We start from the raw sequence: 5,578 nt of genomic DNA, 5'->3' as shown, positions 1-5,578 counted from the left end.
CATCCTAAGCCTAGCACCGGGTCCATGGAGGAACCCTGGTTACGACCTGTTGATGGCTTGATAGATGGATGTGAGCATGTGATGTCAGTGCTTGTGGTTCCCATCCTTTACCGCTAGACCCCCAGGGGGCTGTGGAGTTAGGGTAGGGATCCAGGAATCAAGGTGCACACCTAGAATTCTTGGAATAAAACTCTCCTACCTACATTCGTATAAGGTGATCACAGTTTTAAATCTTTTATTATGAAAATGTTCAAATATACACAATAGAAGAAAGTATAACCCCCCCCCAGGTATGTATCACCCAGACTCAGCAATCATCAATATTTTGTCCTGTTTTGTTTCTCTTTTTCTTTACTGATTTGTTTCAAAACACATTCCAGATATCTCATGTCACCCGTATGTGCTTCAATGTAGATCTCTAAAACCAATGCTGTGCTGGAGCCAGCTGGTTCCGGCTGCTAAGAGCTGACTGTGTTCCTTTCTTTTTAATTCTGATTCTACCGATATCGTATTGGTAGCTTGAAATTGGCCATGGTGGGGGTATTTACACCACGGAAATCAGCAAATGCGACAAACTAGGGCTCCCCTCCAGATCCCACCCTGGAGAACTGGTTATTAAACACTCACACCACTGTCTAAAAGACGCAGCTATTCTCTTAATCACCATGCTATTATCTCATCTAATGAAATTAATGCTAACATTGTAATTAGATGTCTCCAACAGCTTTAAAAATTGTGCCTTTGCAGGTTGTCTAATCAAGACTCAAACAAGGTCCACTTATGACATTTGGTCATTATGTCTCTTAATTTTTCTTGATCTAGGGCATGCCCTTCTATCCCTCACCTGTGGCTTTTTTATGTCCCTGATCGCTGCAGACATCGGAGTGGTTGATTTGTAGAGGGTCCCCATTCTGCATTGACTATTTGTGCTGTTAGTTAATGTGTTCCTCTGTTTCCGTATTTCCTTGTCTTTAAAGTCTGAGTAGATTGAGCTCAACTTTTTGTTTGTTTGGTTGGTTTTTTGGAGGGAGCCAGAGGACTCCATAGATGGTGCTGGGATGTACAATTAATTTTTCAGTGCTCATAGATGATTTGTGCTAAATGAAATGCAGTTATTGAAAAGCATTTTAAAATTTATTGTGGCCTTTTCTTACTTTATCATCAATGTCACTACAAGTATACCCACGATGGAATCTTTTGCTGTGAAGGAGGGGCTTCAGCGTCAGGAAAGCTGGGTCCTTCTGATTGGGCCTCACCAGTCAGGGCAGGTCTTTCTACATTCCCGTCTCAGGGATGAAGAATTGCTTTTGGGAGTCCATTCCAGGATGCTGTCACTTGGATGGTCAGGTACTCCTACTTCATGTCTAACATCAGTCTTTCCTGCTTGAGGTGCAGGCCATATTCTTGACCTGGAATGCTGGAATTTCTTAACTTCCCCTCTCTCAATCTCTCAAGTCTTTTCTAGAGCTGAGGGAAAAAGCAATCATGAATATCCTGTGATTCTAGGATTCTAAATCCTGTACTTGAAATAGTAATCATCTCACCCAGAAGTGGTTCTCATCTCATGCCCCCAGCCCCAGAGGAGTTGTGTGTACCTTCCCCATACACCTGAAGGATGGGGGTCCTCATGGGTCAGGGAAGAGAACACGCACCTTTGCCTTCTGTCCTGGAATGCCCCTGTGCTCCCTGGCTGGTGGGTCTGTGGCTTGTTGTAGTCCACATTGGGTTGTAACCAAAACCCAATGTCATGTTTTGGTTCTCGTCCCCAACAGGAAGGACTCCTGTTCTTGCCCACTCTTCCCATCTGGATCAAATCCCGGAAACTGATTCCTTTCTATCTCCATCCTCTTGTCTGCTCCTTTGGGTTTCGGCCTCACTTCACTGAGTCAGCTGAGAGCTTGCTCTTTCCTTCCAGAAACAGGGAGCTGTGGCAAAAACACTTCTTGGGGCTGAGCATTCTGCTTGAACCTTGAAAGTGGCTTGATCTAGAAGTGATGCTGCTTCCTTTGGGAAGCAAAGAGGCATCTGGGTAGCGCAACAGCTTCCTTAGTGCTATGCCTTGCGCCAGAAGTTTTAATCCGAGTCTGTGTTAAAGCTGCTCTTAGGTCCTGATCTCAGTAACAAATTCTTCAGTTGCAGAAAGGCCCTGTTAGACCCATCCTTTGCTCCTGGCAGCACTCTAGAGCAGATCATTGGCCTGAAGGGAACTTGGGGTGGGAAGTGTCAACTTGACTTTTTCTCAAAGGTAATTTCCACTACATACGAGGTCTTGGATACTTATAATCCTGGAGTCTCAGAAAAACGGTCTGAGTGGAAAAGAAATATTCAAGGTAAGTTAGGAGAGACTTTCTGTTAAGTTCATGGTCACAGGGAATTTAGTCAACAGCTAAGGATAACTGCATAAGGTGCTAAATAACTCTTGAATGTTTATGTTCTTGTTTTTATTAGAACCTCTAAAAAATGGATTGCAAAGATATTTTAGTAGAGGACTTACTGATAATTTTCTTAAACATTCCCAAGTAGAATGAGTGATGTTAATCTGTTTGTATGCTTATATCTGAAAGCCAACTTTCTGGACAAGAGGCAATAATGGAGGTAACTCCCATAACTGTTTCTTTCAGCAGCAACCTGCACTCATATTGGAGAAGCACAAGCAAAGGCCCTGAGGTCAGTTAGCCTTGAGATCTGACCCAGGTAAGTCCTTCACTGGCTGTGTCACTTTCAGAAAATCATTTATTGTATCCCTCCATTTCCCTTCTATCTTCCCTCTGTTTTTCTTTTCTTTTCCATCTCCCCTCCATTTCCCTTCCAGGCCTTTGCACATGCCATTTATCTGCTGAGAATGCCCCTCAACCTGCCTGTTACTGGGCTAGTTCTCTTCAGGTGTCAGCTTACATATCATGCCCCAGAAGGCTTCCTTGGGCTCCTGGTTACATATTCTCTCTCAGCCCCTTAGACTTTTTCTTTGAAGAACTGTCAACCTCATCAAAATGATTACTAAGTAGTTATTTGTAAAATTATCTGTGTAATGTGTTTCTTCCCATGGATTATGACTTCCAAGAGGGTGAGGATTATGCCTGTTTTGCTCACTGCTGTGTTCCTGGTGCTACTGTGTGCCTTGCACATACCTGGGGCTGGATTAATAAATGAAGTGCAATCCCTCTAAGTCTCAGTCTTCATCCAAAAAATGGGCCTATGAGTATCTTTCTTTTAAACTGGAACAAATATACCTGACAAACCTTAGTTTCTTTCTCTCTCTCTTTCTTTCTTTCTCTCTCTCTCTTTCTTTCTCTCTCTCTCTTTTTCTTTCTTTCTTTCTTTCTTTCTTTCTTTCTTTCTTTCTTTCTTTCTTTCTTTCTTGTGAGAGAGACAGAGACAGACAGGAAGAGAGAGAGATGAGAAGCATCAACTTGTAGTTTTGGCACCTTAGTTGTTCATTGATTGCTTCTCATATGTGCCCTGACCGGGGGACTCCAGCTGAGCCAGTGACCCCATGCTCAAGCCGGTGACCATAGGCTTCAAATGAGTGACCACTGGGCTCAAGCCAGCGACCATAAGGTCATGTTTATAATCCCATACTCAAGCTGGCAACCCCATGCTCAAGCTGGTGAGCCTGTGCTCAAGCCAGCAATTTTGGGATTTTGAATCTGGGACCTCAGCATCCCAGGCTGATGGTATATCCATTGAGCTACCACCTGGTCAAGCAACATTAGTTTCTTTCTTATTCTCACTTCTTGCATAAAACTCAACAGATATAAATGGTCTTTTGAATTGTTAGTCTGAAAAACGCATAATTCAAGGGAGCAAACACAAAGTTGGAATTGTAGTTCTGGAATGGTGGAGACGTCCCTGGTTTCTGCCACTGGGAGATGAACTAAATGACTCTCAGATCCTCAGTGAAGGAGTACTTTCTTGTCGGGCTGAGAGAACTGGTTTGCCTGTGGGTGCAGGGCCCAGGGCTGGGCTGAGGGATCCACAGAGAATTGTGGGGACTTTACTCAGTCCTGGGAGTGTCCTTTGAGGTGGCAAATGCTGGCAAGACTTCCCGGTGAGCCTGACCAGTGGTGGTACAGTGGATACAGTGTCACCTGGAATGCTGATGTCGCTGGCTTGCGTGTGGTCTCATTGGCCTGAGCATGGGTCATTGGCTTGAGTGTGGGGTCACTGGCTTGAACAGGGAATCATTGACATGACTCCATGGTCACTGGCTTGAGCCCAAGGTTGCTGCCTTGAGCAAGGGGTCACTGGCTCAGCTTGAGCCTTCACTCCAATCAAGGCACATATGAAAAGCAATCAATGAACAACTAAAGTGAAACGACAAGTTGATGCTTCTGACTCTTTTTTCTCCCCTCTCCCCTCTCCCTTCCTATCTCTCTAAAAAAAGAGAGAGAGAAAAAAAGGCTTTCTGTCAAGTCAGAGGAGGCTTCTTGGCAGAGGTGATACCTAAGTTCAGCCTGAAGGGTTCATAAGGTTAGCTCAGGGAATGGTGAGAGACAAAGTGCATATTCTAGGCAAAGAGGATAGCATGTGCAAGGCCTGGAGGTGAGATGGCATGACGTGTCTGAGTGGTGGGTGGGCAGAGGTGGAGGAGTGGGTGGATCCTATGATGAAGCTGGAAGAAATGATCCTGTGATGAAGCTGGAGGAGCCAGGGCAAGAGCAGAGAAGAGGAGGCCACCTAACTTGTCAGGAATGCCCTGAAGGAGACAAAACTCATGGGATAGTGTGCGTGCGCGCGTGCACATGGGCATGCGCATGTACGTACATGTATGTGTGAAGGGACAGTGAGTGGGCAGCACCCTCGGCCTCCAGCCAGGAACCATGCACACAGATGCCCAGCCGGCATCCCCACAGATGCAGACACCCCGGCACTGGAGTGTCAGAAGCCCGTCGGGGCAGGAGCAGCTGCTTCTAAATCAAGGCCAAAGGCAGCCGAGGGGCCGGGTCGGGTTTGGTGGCTCTGCCGCATGGGCTGACGTGGGGGCTGGGGCCAAGGGGGCTCTCCGTTAAGGGTTCTGGGCCAGAATGAGTCCGGATGGTTTGGAGAAGTTTATTTTGGAAGCTGGAATGATGCAAAATTAAGTGGGGAGGAAAAAATAGATGAGGCGGCGGTGAGGGTCTGTCTGTGGCTGGCGGGGTTGAAAGCGTCCAGCTAGAAGAGCGTTGTTGGGTAAACAGATGGGGGTGGCAGTTTTTCTACACGTCTGCTATAAATACCCCACAGCTCGTCAACGCTGCTGGGCTTTCCTGGCATCGTGGGTGTGGAGATCAAGGTGCAGACACGGGGCACTTCCGGGAGCAGCCCAGGGTGGCCAGGGCACTGCTCTGATCCCAGCCTCCTTGGGGCGGGTGGAGTGGGTACTGAGGTCTGAGGCTGAGGCCCTGGGCAGGGTTGCGAGGTGCTCCTTCACTGCCAACCCGCTGTGGGTCTCAGGCAAGCCTCACCCCTCTGTGAGCCTCAGTTTCCTCACCTGTATCATGGAGACAGTGAACTAAGGTACAGGAAGTGTTGCTCGTGGCACAGAGTGGACACGGTAAACATTTGGGAAATGCTCTCTCCCGTGGTCAAACATATTAGC

The sequence above is a fragment of the Saccopteryx bilineata genome, chromosome 3 (assembly GCF_036850765.1).
Source record: "Saccopteryx bilineata isolate mSacBil1 chromosome 3, mSacBil1_pri_phased_curated, whole genome shotgun sequence".
In the NCBI taxonomy this organism is placed as follows: domain Eukaryota; kingdom Metazoa; phylum Chordata; class Mammalia; order Chiroptera; family Emballonuridae; genus Saccopteryx; species Saccopteryx bilineata.
Note: the sequence above shows the minus strand (reverse complement) of the source record.